The sequence below is a fragment of the Saccopteryx bilineata genome, chromosome 4, assembly GCF_036850765.1.
Source record: "Saccopteryx bilineata isolate mSacBil1 chromosome 4, mSacBil1_pri_phased_curated, whole genome shotgun sequence".
NCBI classification, from domain to species: domain Eukaryota; kingdom Metazoa; phylum Chordata; class Mammalia; order Chiroptera; family Emballonuridae; genus Saccopteryx; species Saccopteryx bilineata.
Window position 1 is genome coordinate 258,837,406 of NC_089493.1, and position 15,876 is coordinate 258,853,281.

The 15,876-nt window shown below is 44.8% G+C and overlaps 1 non-coding gene across 1 annotated transcript; it reads left to right on the forward strand.

Annotated features, from left to right (window-relative positions):
* Positions 1-751: 751 nt before the first annotated feature.
* On the forward strand, positions 752-827 carry TRNAA-GGC (transfer RNA alanine (anticodon GGC)). The gene has a single exon. It is a non-coding gene; the product is annotated as a tRNA-Ala (tRNA).
* Positions 828-15,876: the final 15,049 nt, after the last annotated feature.

Sequence of the window (15,876 nt, forward strand, 5' to 3'; positions counted from 1 at the left end):
CCAGCTTGAGCGCGGGCTCATCTGGCTTGAGCAAAGAGCTCACCAGCTTGGACCCAAGGTCGCTGGCTCCAGCAGGGGGTTACTCGGTCTGCTGAAGGCCCACGGTCAAGGCACATGTGAGAAAGCAATCAATGAACAACTAAGAAGTCACAACTCGCAAGGAGAAACTGATGATTGATGCTTCTCATCTCTCTCCGTTCCTGTCTGTCTGTCCCTGTCTATCTCTGCCTCTGTAAAAAAACAAAACAAAACAAAAAAACTCTTTGGCATCAAGAAAGTGAATTAATAAAGCTAATTAAAAAAAGAAAAGAAAAGAAAAGAAAAACATTGTGGAGAGCTAGTCTCAACTACCAAGCCCTAGTTCCTCATCCACCTGGTGGAAATAACAAAAGTGTATACCGGGCTGTTCACCTGACTCCAGCTCACCTTTGCACCTGCCAGGCCCCGCCTTTGTCTGCGTTCCCAGCCTGGCCAACTCCCAACTGCTTCCCCCCACCCCCTGCCCCCAGGACCCATCCCTTCCCAGCTCCTTCTGCGCTCCGCCCTGATCGCTACTCCAACACTTTCTGGGCAGGGTTGTGATTTGTCCTTCTGGGTTCTATTTACTCTGTGTTTCAGAATGAGTTACACTGTTGCTTTTTCAATGAATGAGTCCTAGATAAGGAAACCCAGGGAAAGAGATTTTTTTTTTTTGGTCACATCACAGGGGCGCTAGCACCTACTGAATCATGAAGTAAAAAAAGCGCTTTTAGCCCTGGCCGGTTGGCTCAGTGGTAGAGCGTCGGCCTGGCATGCGGAAGTCCCGGGTTCGATTCCCGGCCAGGGCACATAGGAGAGGCGCCCATTTGCTTCTCCACTCCTCCCCCTCTCCTTCCTCTCTGTCTCTCTCTTCCCCTCCTGCAGCCAAGGCTCCATTGGAGCAAAAGATGGCCCAGGCGCTGGGGATGACTCCTTGGCCTCTGCCCCAGGCGCTAGAGTGGCTCTGGTCAGGACAGAGCGACGCCCCGGAGGGGTAGAGCATCGCCCCCGGTGGGCGTGCCGGGTGGATCCCGGTCGGACGTGTGTGGGAGTCTGTCTGACTGCCTCCACATTTCCAGCTTCAGAAAAAAAAAAAAAAAAAAAAAAAAAAAAAGCACTTTTGAAGGAAAACAAGAAAAATGTAAATGCCTTTTCCGTTAAATCAATATACTTCTGGAAGAGACCCCAGTGACCAGATATTCCAGTCCTGGTGTTTTATAAAAGAAAAGGAGGGGTAGAGAATTTAAAGATGGAGCAGAGCTATGGCTAAACTCGATTCCAGGCCTGACCAGTGGTGGCACAGTAGACAGAGCATAGACTGGGGACTCTGAGGTCCCAGGTTCCGAACCCTGAGGTTGCCGGCTTGAGTGGGGGCTCATGGGGCTTGAGTACAGGCTCACCAGCTTGAGTGTGTGTGGGGGGGAGGGGGTTTTTTGGCTTGAGCATGGGAACATAGATATGACTCCATGGTCACTGGCTTGAGTCCAAGGTCGCTGGTTTAAGCAAGGGGTCACTGGCTTGGCTGAAACCACTTGGTCAAGTACGTATGAAAAGCAACCAATGAACAACTAAAGTGACACAACTATGATTTGATGCTTCTCCTTTCTGTCTCTCTCTCTCCAAACAAACAAATAAAAACTTGATGCCAGAGCTTCCTAACGGTGCTAAATTCCTTTCGGTCTGGTCCACCCTTTATAAACACAAAACAAGATGGACATATTTTGTAACCACAGAAAGATTTTTTTTTATTCATTTTTAGAGAGGAGAGAGAGATAGAGAGGGAGAGAGAGGAGAGAGAGACAGAGAGAGAGAAGGGGGGAGGAGCTGGAAGCATCAACTCCCATATGTGCCTTGACCAGGCAAGCCCAGGGTTTCTAACCGGCAACCTCAGCATTTCCAGGTTGACACTTTATCCACTGCGCCACCACAGGTCAGGCTATCAGAAATATTTTAACAGATAGCAAATTAAGGCTCCTCCACTCATTTTTTTTTTAGCTGACGTAAAATTCACATAAAATAAACAACCACTAACCACCGTAAAGTGTACAATTTAGTGGCATTTTCTGTACTAGATTTTTGTCTCATGTTTTCTTCCTTAAAAAAATTAAAATTTCACACGTGAGATTCTATTCGACCTGGTCCCACTTAAACTCCAGATAAAGACTTCCTTTCTGAGGCGGGATGAGTGAAAGGCTGTGGAGGAACGAGGCCAGGCCTCCTCCCACCCCGGGAACTCCTGGGAGCGAGAGATGCCAGTTACAGCCCTTCGGTGGCCTCTTGCCAAAGACAATAAATAAGTCACTCCTTCAAGTGCACTGCTTTATTGCAGAGGTTTTTGTTGCCTTTTTCTTGATGCTGTTATGCCTTAGGTGCAAAAAGAGCAGGGGAAGAGCCTAGCAGCTTTGATGATAGTTTTGGTTTGACTCATCCTCCAACTGAAAAGAGTTGAGTGGTGACTATTTAGGAACCTGTGTGGGTGTGGGGAGTGGTTGGTTTGGTCGTGTCCCTGCAGTTCCAGTGGGTTCCAGCTCTCCCTGGAGGTTTCCCTGAAATCCCCAGCTCACGAGGGTTTCCCCCTTCTGGGGCTTACTTTTGGGGCTACTCATTTGGTTCCAAGCACAAAGCTCTGGGTGTTTTGAGTGGTCTTTTTTATATACCTTGTTCAGACTCTGCAATTTGACTAGAGGCTCCTTATATTTGAAATCTGTTTGTATTTGCCAAACTTGCTGCTTTTTCTTTTATGTGATAAATATGAATTAAAATGTGGCTTAAGTTCTTGCCCTGGGCATAACATTTGCCTGAACTATGTGAAATCTAAAGTTTAAGTCCACATGGTTCTTAATCCTTCTGAGAAGTAGATTCTAGTAAGAAAGATAAATAAATTATACTTTTTAAAATTTTATTGATTTTGACAGAGGGAGAGAGAAAGAGAGAGAGATGAGAGACTGAAAAGCATCAACTTATAGTTGCTTCACTTCAGTTGTTCATTGATTGTTTTTTTATATGTTCCTTGATCAGGGGGCTCCGGCTGAGCCAGTGACCCCTTGCTTAAGCCAGTGACATTGGGCTCGAGCCAGTGACCTTAGGATTCAAGCCAGTGACCTTTGGGCTCAAGTCAGTGACCTTGGGATTATGTCAATTATCCTGCGCTTGCCTGACTAGGCAGTGGCGCAGTGGATAGAGTGTCAGACTGGGATGCGGAAGACCCAGGTTCGAGACCCCGAGGTCACCAGCTTGAGCACGGGCTCATCTGGTTTGAGCAAAAGCTCACCAGCTTGAGCCCAAGGTCCCTGGATCAAGCAAGGGGTTACTCAGTCTGCTGAAGGCTCGCGGTCAAAGCACATATGAGAAAGCAATCAATGTACAACTTAGGTGTTGCAATGCGCAACAAAAAACTAATGATTGATGCTCTCATCTCTCCGTACCTGTCTGTCTATTCCTCTCTCTGACTCTCTCTGTCTCTGTTTAAAAAAAAAGAAAGAAAGAAAGAAAAAAAGAAAAATAAATAAATAAATTATCCTGTGCTTAATCCAGCAACCCTGCAAGCCAGGGCTCAAGTCAGTGACCTTGGGGTTTCAAACCCAGGACCTCAGCATTCCAGGTTGACGCTCTATCCACTGTGCCACCACCAGTCAGGGAGTTATGCTTATTTGACAAATATTTATTGAGCTTCTGTTGGTCAAATAAGTTTGTAAATATGATATATAGGTTTGCTTGCTTATAGTTTGCATTGGGTGTGGGGGACAGGCTGTAAGCAGGCAGGGTTGTGATACCCTAAGGCTTAGTTTTAAGACTAAGCCTTTCCCACCCCAAGTGACTTTGTATCAGAGACTTCCTTGTTTGTATATTGGATTAAAGGTTTTGATTTCTACACTATCAAATTGGGCAGACTAGGAGCTTGCTCTCTCTTGGTTCCTGAGATTAGCATTAGAGGAGAGAGCAGATTAAGGAAAGCAGAGAAAGGCCACATGGAGGAGAGGAGAAGCAGCCAAGATGGTGGAGTGCTGAAGGAGAAGTCAGTTTGTGCAGAGAGAAGGAGATGGGGAACAGAAGTGAATAAGGCTGGTGAGGTAGAAACCTTTGATTCTAGGAAACTAGGATGAGTCAGTGGCTTTGGGAGCCCAGAATGGAAAAGGAAGTGTTTACCCACTGTGTGTATTTCTTGCCCGCTGGGTGCAAGCTAGGATAAAGATGATGGCCCACCAGTTCTTGGCTCCGTTGTTTCATTACCATCTGTCCAAATCAAATGTGAATCTGCATGAGCCAGGCGGCTGTGATGGTGGCCATGGCTACTGGCTTTACAGCTTCCTAATAGCAGGCACAATGGTAGGTGCCAGGGATGCAAAGATGAATTGGACAAGGTTGTGGCACTCAAGGACTCACAGTGTGCTGAGAATTGTCTGTCTGGGCTGACAATATGACTCGTTCACTGAACTTAGGACACTCCTAGGAGATGTTTGAAACTCTCACTTAGACTAGAGAAGGTGGGGTCTTATGAGACATCTTCATAAAAAGGTAGGCCTAAGAATTCTCTTAATATCTTTTAATATAAACATTTACTTGAATACCTCAATAAATTCAATGAGTGAGAAATTGATTAAGAACCCTAATTATTTGGTGGGAGGTGGGTCAATGAAAGGATGTGGTAGTCAGCCACAGATTGAAACTCTAATCCAATACACCACATCTAACCTTACCCAACACTGCCTCCAGTTTCCGGCCATTTCTTTTCGGGCTCCAAAGAGATCTTATGCTGCCTTCCTGTGCCTTGGATGGAGATTTTCAGGTAGAGCAAGATATTACTGCTTCCGGAAGAAGGGGGGTGAGGGTGGGCGAGGCAGAACCTACAATTAGTTTTCATGATAGAGATCTTGAAGAAGAAACCACAGGTGCTCACTATGATTTTAGTTTAATTGGAAACACACCCTGAATGGTACATAAAATCAAAATTGTTGCTTTCATCTGAATTTGAGACTTAGAGACTATAGGTCTAATTATGCTTCCCACCCCCACACTACACAATATGCACCTATTAAGTTCTTCCAGCGTTAACTGGGTCTATGAGACAATATAATTTAGCCCAATGAATGTGGCAGAATAGGATACTACATATACATAGTATAGGTACTACTGTCGTCTGCATGTGCTGGTAAGAGTTCTGCTCTATTTCCTGGTGTTTAACTTTTTTTTGAAACCTCATTAGTCATACAGTGACTTGGGACTTTTACATCCTGAATAGGTCAGCAAGAACTTTCATGCTGCTGGGCATGAGTGTTCTTGCTGACTGAAAAAGGAGACATTCATTTGGTGATGAGGAACTGAATAGCCTTTAGCCGCAGTTCACAAACAGTCTCCTGTATGGTGCTGGGGTGCAAGAGAGCCTAACAGACATTTTTTTTTTTTTTTTTTACTAAAAAAAAGAAAAGACAAAAAAATAAAAGAGTTGGTGTTTAAGTTAACAAACTTCACATTTTCCCACCAATTCTTTAAATCATTTTCTAACATATTGCTTTCATTTACCTCCAAATACTTCTAGACACATCAGCTGTGACTGGAGTCCTTCAGAAAGGACAGTGTTAGGTGGAAGATGACAAAGTGACCTTCTTTTTACCACAAACCAGAAATTCCATGTTAGCTCTGAAATAAGATCACATCAAACATGTGTGTTGTGTTACGCTAAATTGACTTTTCTTTGGTTACAAGTGACCAAAAATAAAGAGAGCTTAAGCAAAAAAAAAAAAAAAAAAAAAAATCAAAGGGTGGAGGGACGGGTGGGACAAGACTGGCATATTTCCTAGAATGTGGGAGAAGTGGGCCCGGCCTGGGGAAGGCAGAACCAGGGCGTCTCTGAGGCTCCACAAGCACAAACATATGCAGAGACTTTTCTTCTTAGAGCGCTCGCTGCCTCAAATACTTCTATGTCAAAATGGCCACTTCCCAGGAAGGAGGAAATGATTGTCCCCTCTTTGCTCAGGGTTCAGCTCTGGACAGGTCAGCCATGATGCTAGGGTAGAACCACACAACCGAAGCCAGACCTAGAGCAATCTACTCGTCAGGACAGAGTAGGAAGATCAGAGGGAAGGGGGGCCATCTACTGCCCACCACACGTTCACTTTAGTGCTTTAACCGCATGTTACAATTAAAGGTAAACTTGTTTGTTTTCCATAGTACAGTGATAAACTGACTAAATTATGTATTCTTTCAAAATACTCTATTTTCAAAACTTAAAAAAAAAGTAATTAAGGCCTAGTGCAGTGACCCGAATCAGAGGTGTGCCCAATGGAAAATACAGGATGAGTCTGGCATTCCGATATGCAATGGGACAGATGTCAGAGGCTCACAACTTGCAATCACTATGAACATGCAATTAAGGACAAATCTCTTAATTAGTTGTGGGTTTTTTTAGATTTTATTTATTCATTATAGAGAGGAGAGAGAGAGAGAGAGAGAGAGAGAGAGAAGGAGGGAGGAGCAGGAAGCATCAACTCCCATATGTGCCTTGACCAGGCAAGCCCAGGGTTTCAAACCAGAGACCTCAGCATTTCCAGGTTGATGCTTTATCCACTGCGCCACCACAGGTCAGGCTTAATTAGGTTTTAAAATAGGACAAAAAAAAAATTTTAAGGTCCAAAAATGTATCATTATTGTTTTATGCCATGGATATTAACTGGCTTCTAGTCTTGAATGTGTGCATGTACACTGCTCACAAAAATTAGGGGATATTTAAAAATGAATATGAAGCCATAAACTATCCCCTAATTTTTGTGAGCAGAATATATGGACAAATCCACATATATTCATACATTTTGATATCAATGTCCTTCACATTCCAAAACTATGCTATCTGCAGCCTTTCTAACTATATAGGTGGAAAACCATAATTAACAATGCCTAAATTACATATGTGGAAACATAGCTGTTGGAGTCACTATTCTGACAGCCTGTCCTTGTTTGAAGTCCCACTTCTTTGTCTCACACAAGTTTCCTAGGTCTGTTTCCCATGGCTGTACGACAGACCTGAAACAACGGATGTAAGTCGTGTGGTGGGAAGACTGTAGAAGTGCTTCCCTAGAAGTCCAGAGAACAGCTCGGCATGCCCGCTGCTGTGACCTCAGAGTCACACGTTTCATTACCAGGAAGTGGACTATGTCAGGCTCTCTCCTTCCCCGGTCTCTGGTGTTGTCAGAAACCATGAAATGGCCTGACCTGTGGTGGCGCAGTGGATAAAGCGTCGACCTGGAAATGCTGAGGTCGCCGGTTCGAAACCCTGGGCTTGCCTGGTCAAGGCACATGTGGGAGTTGATGCTTCCAGCTCCTCCCCCCTGTCTCTCTCTCCCTCTCTCTTTCCTCTCTAAAATGAATAAATAAAATAAAAATTTAAAATTATATAAAAAAAAAAAGTACAAAGCTTGATTCAAATACAAGGTGTGATTATTGTAATTAAATGTATATCTTTAAAAAAAAAAAAAAAAAGAAACCATGAAATGTAGGCCCAGCCTGCACAGATGAGCCTCCTGCCCACTTAATAAATAGCTTCATTTCTGGAGAAGCATATGAGCAAAGGCTTCTCCTGCTTTCAGAACTTGATATGCAGGTGAGAATCCTGGAAATTCTCGCTCCAGACTGCAGCAAACACTTGTATTTCTAGGAATAAATGAAAATGTCATCTCTGAACTATTGATCTCCTTATCATCTCATCAACTCGGATTTCTTTACAGTTCTTTTAAAAACAAACTCTTGGGGGCTATTTTCCTTCTTTCCATTATTTAGGAATGGAAGAGGTGCCTATTTTACTTTAACAAACTTAGCCCACACTCTGTGAAAACACATTACTCACGCAATTTACACCTCTGAGTGGAAACACCAAAAAGGAAAAAACAACAGTCTAACAGTGAACTCCACAACTTTTAGATCATCAGATTTTTCCAAATAAAATTTACGAGTTTGTATCTCAACTGCCAGACTAAAATCCCAGAAACCTGGGGTGACAGCAGAAGCAGGGGACCCGTGCTCTGGTTGGACCTGCAGCATTCATGGGAAACTCAGGCATGGAGCCTTTGGCTTTGCAGCTCACACACCCGGGTCCCCCAAGGAAGCAGGTGATTTCTCCTGTCGGCCTTATTTCTGTCCTTTGCTCTCACAATATGTTCCAGGAAGGCTTACTGGAGAACAGTATGGAGATGCCTCAAAAAATTAAGAATAGATCTACCACACAACCCAGCTATCGCACTCCTGGGTATTTAGCCAAAGAATACGAAAACACTAACTCAAAGACATATATGCTCTGCTATGTTCATCGCAGCATTCTTCATAATAGACAACATATGAAAACAACTTAGTGTTCATCGATGGATACATGGATAAAGAAAATGTATCCCCGTGCGCGCACGCGCGCGCACACACACACACTCACATATACTCACACACACACAATGGACTATATTATTCAGCCATAAAAAAGAAGGAAATCTTGCCATTTGCAACAACATGGATGGACCTTGAAGATATTATGCTAAGTGAAATAAATCAGATGGAGAAAGACAAATACCATATGAAATTACTTAAATGTGAAATCTGAAAACTAAAACAAACTCACAGATACTGGTGGTTACCAGAGGGAAAGGGGTTTGGGGAACGACTAAATGGGTAAAGGAGGTTATAGTATGGTAGTGGATGGCAACTAGACCTACAATAGCGATCACTATGTCGTGTATACAAATGCTGAATTACAATGCTGCACAACTGAGAAATATATAATGTATAGCAGTTGTACAAAACAACAGCAAGAGAAGAAATGGATAGTTGAATGAATGGATGAATACACACATGGATGGATGAATGAATAAATAAATATATAAATAAATATGCTGTGGCTCTGTGCAGAAGAATTGGGAATATGATTGGCTCAGCCTTTTAGTTTTGTACTCTTAAATAAAAAAGTATCATTTTCTATGTGTGTGACTTTTAAAAAAGTGGGAAGCAACTGTTCTAGGCAATGCAAGTATTTCCTTGGAAGCCACCAAAGTAGCAATTCATAGCAATTCAACAAAAGTTAAATGTCAAACTAGGAGAGGAAAAAAATGTGATTTTTTTCCTTCATAATAATTACAGAAAAATGACTTATAAAGAGAGGCCATTACTTTGAATGAAGGTGTTAAAATCACTGGATGCAACACATGAATAATTATAAATAAACGCCTTTCTTTTGGTGATGAAAGAAGATCATTAGGTGATCTAGGATGTTTAAATTTTTAGAAGGACTTACACTGTATGAGAATGCTAGGGAGTGGTACGGAAGATATTTCCCCCTAATACCACTTTGTTGGTCTTACCCCCACCAGCATGGAGAGTCATGGAGGACACTTCTAATCTCCATCCCCTGCCCCTGCCTGATCAGAACTATCTGAGAACTGTGCCTACAGTCATCATTTCAAAATCGTTTTGATTTGTCTTGAGGGTGATTCTCAGCTGGGGGCTAGGAAGGGGGGAGAATGCTGTTTTGGCTGAACCTTGAGTGATTGCGAGGATTTGAACATACACTGCTATGTGGAAAGGACATTCCAGGTGTAGGGAACAGCGTGATTAACAGTGTGGAGACAGGAGTGTCCGGGGCACATACAGGAACCTGCCTAGAGGAGAAGAAACTGGGCTGTGGGACAGGCTACTTGGAAGGCCTGGGCTAGGTGGCGGCGCAGCCCCTCCCAGCTGTGGGCGGTTCCAAGCGGGGAGCTATCACGTGCTGTCTTACACTGAGTGGGCCTGGACCTTACGGATTAAAAAAAATCCATTACAGACAACTGTGGTTTTTATTTTCACTTGATAATTCTTAACTTCCCTCTGGCAGTGCTGCCAGTTTCTGGGTGAAAGTGTCCATCTCTGCCAGATTCGTGTTATTCATTCCCTTCTATTTCTTTTCAATGATGAGCCTCTGACGCATTCCTAACCTTGGATGTTTGTGTGTCTATTGTCCCTGATACACAGTCTAATGTGCTGTGACAGGGAGGTGACTGCTTATCCATGAGACATGAGGAACAATTTCTCACCTCCTAAGAGGCTGCAATGTTGAGCACCATGTGCCAAATGTTTAAAAATAAAGCTCCTAAATGCTTAGAATATTTTAGCAGCTTTGTTGACATAATTTACATACAATACAATTCATCCATTTAAAATGTACAATAAATGTTTTTTTTGTTTGTTTGTTTTTACAGAGACAGAGAGAGAGTCAGAGAGAGGGATAGACAGGAACAGACAGACAGGAACGGAGAGAGATGACAAGCATCAATCATTAGTTTCTCATTGCAACACCTTAGTTGTTCATTGATTGTTTTCTCATATGTGCCTTGTCCGTGAGGCTACAGCAGACCGAGTAACCCCTTGCTTGAGCCAGCGACCTTGGGTCCAAGCTGGTGAGCTTTTGCTCAAACCAGATGAGCCCGCGCTCAAGCCAGCAACCTCGGGGTCTCGAACCTGGGTCCTTGGCATCCCAGTCTGACACTCTATCCACTGCGCCACCACCTGGTCAGGCTCTTATTAATATTTTTAAATTGTGGTAAAATATGTATAATAAAATTTGCCATCTTCACCATGTTAAGTGTACATGTTGTGTGACTATCACCACGATAACCTATTTCCAAACTTTTCCATCATTCCAAAGAAAACGCTTAGAGTATTGCTATGCTATATAATTAGGCTAAGAGTAAAAAAATTCTTTTTGTAAAAGAGGGTGCTTAATATCATCCTCCTGTGCCCCTGGTTCCCCACCACTGATGATCTTTTTTTTTTTTTTTTGGTATTTTTCTGAAGTTGGAAACGGGGAGGCAGTCAGACAGACTCCCGCATGCGCCCAACCGGGATTCACCCAGCACTCCCACCAGGGGGCGATGCTCTGCCCATCTGGGGCGTCGCTCTGTTGCAACCAGAGCCATTCTAGTGCCTGAGGCAGAGACCATGGAGCCATCCTCAGCGCCTGGGCCAACTTTGCTCCAATGGAGCCTTGGCTGCGGGAGGGGAAGAGAGAGACAGAGAGGAAGGAGAGGGGGAGGGATGGAGAAGCAGATGGGCGCTTCTCCTGTGTGCCCTGGCCAGGAATCGAACCCGGGACTCCTGCACACCAGGCCAACGCTCTACCACTGAGCCAACCGGCTAGGGCCCACCGCTGGTGATCTTACAATTTCCTGCTGGCTATTTGTACCTGAGCTGGGAGCCACAGCCCGTGGTGAATCCCATCATCTCCGGAAGGGTCTGCTCTGCTCTACTCCTCTCAGGCCCAAGGGCCGGGCAGCTGGAGCTTCCTTCTCTTCTGGAGATCTCAGGGGTGAAGGAAACGACACAGGCATGTGGGCCAGACGCAAGGCCTCTGATAGGAGCCCTGCATTTTGCACAGAGTAGTCAACTGCTTTTTGTCTCTATTCTCCACTCCTACTTCCAACTCCCCCGGGCAATCATTTTCACAGGTTTGATGTAGATTATTTTGTTTTGCGTTATTATAAAATGTATGTAAATGCATGTTTAAGGTATGTAAGTTACCTCGGCCTAGACCTAAATAAAGAGATAAGGTTTTCCTTTAGTGTCTAGACGAGGGGTCGGGAACCTTTGGCTCGCGAGCCAGATGTAGCTCTTTTGATGGCCGCATCTGGCTTGCAGACAAATCTTTAATAAAAAAAATAATAACGTTAAAAATATAAAACATTCTCTTCCCTGACCAGGCATTGGCGCAGTGGATAGAGCATCAGACTGGGATGCAGAAGACCCACGTTTGAGAACCTGAGGTTGCCAGCTTGAGCACAGGCTCATCTGGTTTGAGCAAAAGCTCACTTACCTTGAGCCCAAGGTCGCTGGCTCAAGTAAGGGGTTACTTCGTCTGCTGAAGGCCCGTGGTCAAGGCACATATGAGAAAGCAATCAATGAACAACTAAGATGTTGCAACGCACAACGAAAAACTAATGATTGATGCTTCTCATCTCTCCGTTCCTGTCTGTCTGTCCCTGTCTATCCCTCTCTCTGACTCTCTCTGTCTCTGTAAAGAAAAAAAAAAAAAAAAAAAATATATATATATATATATATAACATTCTCATGTATTATAATCCATTCATTTCCTACCGCATATGTTCATGGTTGTGGGTGGCTGGAGCCAATCACAGCTGTCCTCCAGGACAACACCAAATTTTTATTGGATAATGCGTAAGGTACACAGTCATTGTATGGCAGTGGTCCCCAACCCCTGGGCCGTGACTGGTACCAGTCCATAGGCAATTTGGTACCGGTCCGCAGAGAAAGAATAAATAACTTATATTATTTCCGTTTTACTTATATTTAAGTCTGAACGATGTTTTATTTTTTTAAAATGACCAGATTCCCGGCCTGACCTGTGGTGGCGCAGTGGATAAAGCATCGACCTGGAAATACTGAGGTCACTGGTTCGAAACCCTGGGCTTGCCTGGTCAAGGCACATATGGGAGTTGATGCTTCCAGCTCCTCCCCCCTGTCTCTCTCTCCTCTCTCTGTCTCTCTCTCTCCTCTCTAAAATGAATAAATAAAATAAAAAATTAAAAAAAAAAAAGAAGCTGAAAAAATGACCAGATTCCCTCTGTTATGTCCGTCTAAGACTCACTCTTGACACTTGTCTGGGTCACGTGATACATTTATCCGTCCCACCCTAAAGGTCGGTCTGTGAAAATATTTTCTGACATTAAACCAGTTCGTGGCCCAAAAAAGGTTGGGGACCACTGTTGTATGGCTCTCATGGAATTACATTTTAAAATATGTGGTATTCATGGCTCTCTCAGCCAAAAAGGTTCCTGACCCCTGGTATAGACTATCACTGTGACCGGCCTTTCCCCTTGTATCCTCCCAGACACGCTTCCCTGACTTACTTTAAGAAAAAATACACACATATCTTTTCATTACCTCACCTTCCACTCGCTGTCTTTAATGAGCAATATATAGCTTACAACAAAACTGTACTCCATTCCCTGGTGCCTCTTTTTAAATTTCTTTTTTTTTTTTTTTTTAACAGGTACAGAGAGAGAGAGTCAAAGGGATAGACAGACAGGAACCCAGGTGCCCACCTTAGAAAGAATCCTGATAATAAGTGCCCTTTTAACAACCGGTTTGCTGAGTTCAACAAAAAATTAGGCATTGGTTCTGCCGAACCACTGCGAACCGGCTAAATCCCACCACTGGATGTAGCCAACACACAGCGGGCAGCTCATGGACATGTGGGAAGCTAGAAGTCCTCGGTGAAAGGAGGCTATGTGCCAAGGGTCCCAGAACTTGTCTGGAAAGGTCACTGTGGCTGCCAAGGAAGAACAGGCCGTCCAGATGCCCCTACCCCACACTGCATGTGGCACCTTGTCCACACTGCCTTTGGAAAGTGGATGTGGCACCAGAATGGGTTCACTACTCTTCATTACTTCAGGTCTAATTCGGGGCTGCTGCATCTGATTGGCCAAACCTAGGCTTGCAAAAGAAATGGCTTTCTTCTTTTTTTTTTTTTTTTAATTTTATTTTATTATTATTATTTTTTTTTTACAGAGACAGAGAGAGAGTCAGAGAGAGGAATAGACAGGGACAGACAGACAGGAACAAAGAGAGATGAGAAGTATCAATCATTAGTTTTTCATTGTGCGTTGCAACACCTTAGTTGTTCATTGATTGCTTTCTCATATGTGCCTTGACCGTGGGGCTACAGCAGACCGAGTAACCCCTTGCTGCAGCCAGTGACCTTGGATCCAAGCTGATGGGCTTTTTTTTTTTTTAATTTTATTTATTCATTTTCAGAGAGAGGGAGAGAGAGAGAAACAGAGAGAGAGAAGGGGGGAGGAGCTGGAAGCATCAACTCCCATATGTGCCTTGACCAGGCAAGCCCAGGGTTTCGAACCGGCGACCTCAGCATTTCCAGGTCGACGCTTTATCCACTGCGCCACCACAGGTTAGGACTGATGGGCTTTTGCCCAAACCAGATGAGCCTGTGCTCAAGTTGGCAACCTCGGGGTCTGGAACCTGGGTCCTCTGCATCCCAGTCCAATGCTCCACCCACTGCACCACCGCCCAGTCAGGCAGAAATGGCTTTCTTTCATTCTTTCTTTCTTTTTTCCCTAAGCATCTAGAATGAGAGGCAGACCCCGTCTCTCGTTAAGACTCAAATGGTGAGGAATTGCCCAAACATAGAAAGTTCAGAGGGTGAGCAGCCAAAAGAGTTACAGATGTCCCCTATAGATAGGTAGGAAGCATCGAGTGCTCTGTGTACATTGGAGTCATGGCTGAATTTTATTCAGTTTAGAAGAATAACCTGGCCCTGGCTGGTTGACTCAGTGGTAGAGCATCTGCCTGGTGTATAGATGTCTCGGGTTGGATTCCCAGTCAGGGCACACAGGAGAAGCACCCATCTGCTTCTCCACCCCTTCCTCTTCCCCTTCTCTCTCTCTCCCCCCCCCCACCTCCCACAATCATGGCTTAGTTGGTTCGAGCAAATTGGCCCCAGCTGCTGGGGATGGCTCTGTGGAGACTCTGCCCCAAGCACTAAATATAGCTCAGTTGTAAGCATGGCCCTAAATAGGCAAAGCATAAGCCCCAGACGGAGGTTGCTGGGTGGATCCTGGTCGGGCGGCATGTGGGAATCTGTCTATCTCTCCTCCTTTCACTTGGAAAAGAAGAAAAAAAAAACTCTAACTGGTGTGTTGTCTTCCCTTTCCTTCTGTTATTAAAAAGATATACTTGGCCTGACCAGGTGGTGGTGCAGTGGATAGAGCGTCGGACTGGGATACGGAAGACCCAGGTTCGACACCCCGAGGTCGCCAGCTTGAGTGCAGGCTCATCTGGTTTGAGCAAAAGCTCACCAGCTTGGACCCAAGGTCGCTGGCTCAAGCAAGGGGTTACTCGGTCTGCTGAATGTTAGATTCAAGGAGTACTGACATGCTGGGGCTGCCAAAAGTGTACAAGGTCCCTGTGATGCTGAGAACAAAGAGTTCAGCAACATCCTGCATTGAGTCAGAGACCCTTATTAGAAATTTATGTTTGAAATTCTCCACTGAGCAATACCCCCCCCCCGTAACTGCGCACAACCTCCCTAGCCAATGACTAACAGCCACATCAGCTTCTGTATGATGCTTGCTCATCCTAGATAGCCACCCTATAAAAAGGAGCCATTTTAGAAGCTCGAGGCTGCAGTGCTCCAGTCTCTTCGGAGGCGTGGGTTGCCTGCAGTCCCTGCGCAGGTTTAGGGGGCTGCAGTGTTCCCCTGTGTGGGTTACCTGCATCCCTGTGCAGGTTTGGGGGGCTGCAGTGTTCCCCTGTGTGGTTTACCTGCAGTCCCTGTGCAGGTTTGGGGGGCTGCAGTGCTCCCTTGCATGGGTTGCCTGCATTCCCTGTGCAGGTCTGCAATAAAACTTATAAAATTCACTTTGTGTCTGCTGTGGCCTCTCTCGCTGGGATGTAACAGATGGAGGCCCCAGCGAGATTGGCCGTGTAAGACCCCTCCTCACGGAGTGGGCTGCAGCAGACGTTGGTAGCTGGCCGGCCTCCGGCAGTTGCCGTTTGGAAACTGAATTTGGCTGATTTGAAACATTTGGAGTCTTGAGACTGTTTGGTAAGGAAGCTTCCTCTTTGAATATTTGAAAACAGAGCTCTGGTTAGAAAAGGGTGTAGTGGAGCAGGCGGGACACCACCTGATTTCTCCTCACCCAGTTGGTCAGGGAACGCAGGACGCTGCCTTCTCCCTTTGGTTTTGGTTTAGAAGTTTTGTTTGTTTTGTGTGCATATTTGGTTTGTTTGTCTGCTACTAGAATGGCCAAGTTAAGAGCAGACTGGCCAAACCAAGGATTGCTAGACTCATAGAAAACATAGAGAGTTTAGCGTACT